The sequence below is a fragment of the Belonocnema kinseyi genome, chromosome 10 (genome assembly GCF_010883055.1).
Source record: "Belonocnema kinseyi isolate 2016_QV_RU_SX_M_011 chromosome 10, B_treatae_v1, whole genome shotgun sequence".
In the NCBI taxonomy this organism is placed as follows: domain Eukaryota; kingdom Metazoa; phylum Arthropoda; class Insecta; order Hymenoptera; family Cynipidae; genus Belonocnema; species Belonocnema kinseyi.
This window is the reverse complement of record NC_046666.1, coordinates 115,206,455-115,211,975: the sequence shown is the minus strand read 5'-3', so window position 1 is coordinate 115,211,975 and position 5,521 is coordinate 115,206,455.

Sequence of the window (5,521 nt, the reverse complement as noted above, 5' to 3'; positions counted from 1 at the left end):
AGCCATCCATGGCGAGCACCCCAACACGTTAGATCAAAGTGAAGTGGATAGTGAGGCATCTAATATTTGGCTAAGAAAGGGTGTTCTGTATCCAGAGACGGAGGATTCGTCATTGCAATACAGGACAAGGTTGTCAGTACCAGGAATTATCGCAAACACGTGTTACATCAAGCCGTAGTTGACCGGTGCCGATTATGTGGAGATACCAACGAATCCATCCAGCGCATTATTGATGGCTGTCGCGTAATGGCTCAGAGAGAACCTATGCAACCAAGATCCACAAGTATAGCGAGTTAAGGCATGAAGTGAAGACCATATGGAGGAATGTGAATCATGCATCCATTCATCCCATTGTGATTTCGGCTACAGGTAATGTGCACGCAAGATGGACTGAACATCTTGAACATTTAGGAGTCAGTAGGGTATTGGCAGCAGCTCAGAAGGCGGTTTTATTAAATACCTGTCGCATTGTAAGAAACATTCTTGATCATAAGGAAGCGAGCGACTAAAAACCCGTGGAGTGCCAGATGGTAGCTCTAAGAAAGCATCCAGAGGTGACTTTTGTCACCTCCAAAGCTCGTGGCCGCTCGTAATTGTATACCTACAACATCATCGCAGGAGGTTTCAACCATCGTATTAAATTATTTGAATTAAGTTATAACATTCTAATCTCATCAGTCACTTGACTTAGTCCGTGGCTATGATGTATCACCGGGTTTACCCGAGTAGAAGTTTAATAATAAACATAATAAAACGTTCATTTAAGACAATATAAAGTTTTCTTGATCAGTTATTAAAGCGTAAAAAATTGTTATGTACAAAATGCCAGTTTTTATATACTTTAATTGAAAAAATGATTAATAAACAAATAGAGGAGACAGTAGTTTGGAGCGTCAAACTGAACGAAAAAAGTGAAATTTCTTTCACTGTGCGTCATGAGTACGGTACGTTTGTTTATAGAGTTTAATAGCTTATAGTGTGTTCATATATTAAATTAGGTTTGCAATAATATAATTATCTAATTAATTCAAAATCTCCTTTAAATTAAAATTTAAAAAAAATTATAAGGGGTATAATGCAGCGAGAAAAAAGCTTTCAAGATTTAGCAACAAATAAATGTTTGAACTGTATAAATGTATATATGATGTTCGGTTCAATTAAAATAAATATATACTTTATATTAAATAATATTAGATCTATTTTTTCATTTATTACCTTGCCATTGACTTTTTAACCAATTATTCCCTCAAACATTTTATGTACAATCACCATTACTTTAAAAAAATATTTTCTTAAAAACTTGAAATATTTTTGTCATTGAGGTCTTTAATATTATTAATTTTTCATTAGCTACATTAGTAATTTTTTTAACTTTAACAAATAATAAAGTCAATAATATCAGTACGATAAATCATAGAAATATTAAGTTCGAACTCGTTTCAAAATTTTATCTGAAAATTAAATTTTATTCATATTAAACTACAAATTTTCATGGCTTTTTCTTTTTTTTAATAATTAGTAATAGTTACGTTTTTTTCATATTTTTCTTCTGTTTATTTTCAAACATTATTAAGTTTTGAATTATTTTTGCTTTTTCTTGATGCAATTGAATGCAAAAGTCGGACCTACTTTTTGTGGCGCCATCTGTTGGATTAGTTTGACCGACAATTCCCTCCCGGATCGTAAAGAAAACAGAAAAGTGAGGGTGATGCATGGTGTTGATTGAAATTAACAAATTTTTGACGCCAAATACAGACTTCATTCAAAACAAAGGCATGAACGTAATCTGCTAAATGCTAAGCGTGAAAGAAATAGAAACTGTATGCTCTGTTATCTATATCTTCCACTCTTGCGAACTTTCTACATGCAATCTGCTGATCTGCTATCGTATGAAAGCGACCTAACGAGAATGATAGTATTACCGAGAATATAACCGAAAAATAAATTCTCTGAGGATTTATAAGAAACTCAGAATTTACTTTAATTAAAACAAAATTGCATTTTTTCGTAAACTTTTCGGTTGAAAATTCAACTCTTTTTTTTAAAGTTTATCTCTTTTATTTTAAAGTTTACCTGCTTTAGCAGAAATTAAATCTATTTTTGATAAAAATGCAACTGTTTAATTAGAAATTATGCTATCATACTATTTTCTTGAAAACTTAACCATTTCGTTCAGAATTTACTTTTTGTTTAAAATTTATATTGTGGTGTTGAACGATGAACTGAAATATTTTCTGTATGAAAGTTCCACTTATAAAAAAATGGGTTTTTTTTATTACAAATTCATCTGTTTTAGTACAAAATTGATCTTTGTTGGAGAAAAATGCAACTGTTTGGTAAAGAGTTGAACTATTTTGTTAAAAATCCATTCTTTTTGGTTGAAAAAATTTGTCTTTTTGGATTGAAAATTCCATTTTTTGTAGAAACTGATCTGTTTGTTACAAAAATTCAATTTTTGCTGTTACTTAGTTAACTGGGATCTTTTTTTGATGAAAACTTAACTTTTTTGTAATAAAAAATTCTTCTGCTTTAAGATAAAGTTTAAATTCTTTTATTAAATTGCAACTATTTGCTAGAGAATTCAACCATTTTGTTAAAAAGTCTTCATTTTTGGTTAAAAATTCGTCTTTTTGGATCGAAAATTCAATTTTTTTTGCACAAAATAATTTTTTATTAAAAAATTCATACTTTGATTATGAAAACTCGACTAAAATCTTTTTCAATCGAAAATTTAACTTTTTTTTCATCATTTATCTTTTTGATTTAAAACTTCATCTGTTATAGAAGAGATTTCATTTTTTGTATGAAAATACAACTTTTTGGTTAAAAATCGATCTTCTTAGCTTAATAATTCAACCAATATGTTTAAAACATTTGGTTGAATCGCTTTGTTGAGAAATCACTTTTTTGTTAAAGATTTATATTTTAATTTGAAAAGTTATCTCGCTGTTTGAAAATTTAATTAGCTTGTTGAAAATTAATGTTTTTAATAGAAAATTTACTACTTGGGTCAAAGTTAAACTACATTGTGAAATTTTTTTTATTGAAGGCATATGTCTGGTTGAAAATTGATCTGTTTAGTGGAAAATACATCTTTTTTTTTGTTTAGAATTCATTTTTTAACAGAAAATCTAACTACCCTACCGAAAAGAATCTTTGAGTATATACTAAAAATTCCTTAGGTCAAAGAAGCTCAGAGAAATTCTCCGTAGGCACTCAGGTAGATATTTTTAAAGGTCCAGGAAGCTCGTTTAAATGGTCTGAAGGCTTTAAAATTTCCTTTCCGAAATTGAAATAAGAATACGATCATAAATAACAAGCAGAGAGGCTATCTCAATAGAGTAGCCGACACTCAAGGGTCCTTTGTTAAACTTTGGGATTAAAATTTAAAAGTAGATTTTTTTAATTACATAATTAACAGCCTGAAACATAATAATTCGGAATCTACGGGTTTCGATGACTTCAGATATCTAACTTTTTTTTTAATGCTTAAAATTGGAATTAATATCACGTTTCTCGTAAATGGAATGAGATACGCCAAAAAGACAACATTTTTGAATTCAACTAGAAAATTGTATATCAGTATATAAGTTATAATTATAAATAAGTATAATGAGAAAATTCATCAATTAAAAAAAAATCTTAATAATTTGAAGAGAAATTTAAAAAGGGAGAGCGGATTAGCCACGACCAACTACTGTAAATAACTCTGCCCGCCCGGTACGTGACGAATACAAAAGGAACATTATATTACCGTCGCACCACTCTTAAAAGGACCACTAAAAGGATCTTGAAAAGGATCCAAATCTCTCAAATTATCTCCGAGACTATTTTTTATCAAATCGACTTTGTTTATAGACTCAAATGGGCCAGACTATTTCGCTAAAGAAAACTCAGAGATTTCTTTCGGTAGGATATTCCATTTTCTCAAGATTGATATTTTTTAGTTAAAAATTCGCTTTTTTGTTTTTTACTTGTTGGAAATTCGTCTTTTTGGTTTTAAAATTCTTTTCTTTTGTTGTATAAATTGAATTATTTTATTATTAAAATATAATTTATGACACTTTTTCGTTGGCTATTTGTCTTTTTAGGTTGAATATTCAATTATTATGTAAAAATTAAATAATTTTGTTAAAAATTATAGTATTTTGTTAAAGACTTATCTTTTAAAGTAGAAAAAACATTTAAAAAAATGAATTAATACATTTAAAAATTTCAAATTCGTATGAGAAACACTGTTTTTCCCGCTTATAAAATATTCTATGGTAAACAATCAGAGAATTTTGAAAATGTCACGCATCTAAGTTTTCTGGGAGTGGGGTCTTCTTATTCTACTTCGAGGTATTTATTAATTAATGTGAGGCAATTGATTTTTGAGGTTAGAGTTTCAGTCTAACAGTGCTAAATAATTAATGAGCTACTGTTTTGCATATTTTAAATTCCTGAGTATGTCTGAGCTAGAAAATAATTTATATCCAACCGTTGATATAACCTGAACAATAAAAATATTGTTAAAAATAATAAATTCTTTTAAATTCTCCTCAATTCTGTCATATTCTGGGTTCTATACCTGAACTTAAATTATCGGGAATTTAAGAACTCTAACCGTGAATAGTGATGGGACTGACAATGTTCTGACCGTCATTTACCCGCTACTCAGCGGTCATGAGTCGTAAATTGGTAAATGCGGTAAAACTCAAAATATGAAGAAATAAGTAATTAAACGTAATTAAATACATGTTTAAATCATTTTTGCACACAATCCAAATTAAGATACATAAATCATTGTAAGATAAAAAAAGAGACTGTAAATAATAATGAAATAAATGTTCGATGTGCAAAATAACCAACAAATCTCAAGCCTAACGCAGCGGGATTTTGAAAAAAGGAATGGCTAAGTTATAAAGAATTTAACGTGTAAATTAACAATTTTCAGAACAAAAGTTTTGTGTTGGAAGTATAATGAAAAAAGGAGCAAAACATATTTTTTTTTAATCGACTTCGCACTATTTAACAGAAGAGTATTAAGGAATAAAAAAAAAGAATAATTTAAAGGAATTTCTTTAATTTCTTCAAATTTCTGTCATATTATTTCATACTATATGACCATTATACTATTATACTAATAATTACTAATGAACAATTTGAATATTTCCTATTACTTTTTAAACAATTGCCAATTATTTAAATGAATTTAACTTCTTTGAACAATTATTAATTCCCACATATTTTTAAATAATCTATATTTTCTGTATGAAATGTAATATTTGGTTATGACTTGAAGTATTTACATTTTTTAAAAACGTCATGTTATTATTTAAACAATTTATTATTTTCTATTTTTAAATTTATAAAAATTAGGTCAGACATGTCTACTCTTTCTCAAATTGTTACCCAATTCTACTTTTTAATGAATAATTACCAGGGTATAATCTAACGGGCAGCTCTGACCAAAAGGGCAGTTCTAAAAAAAAATGGTCAGTTCTAAAACTTGATTATGGGCAGTGCAAAAATACATTTC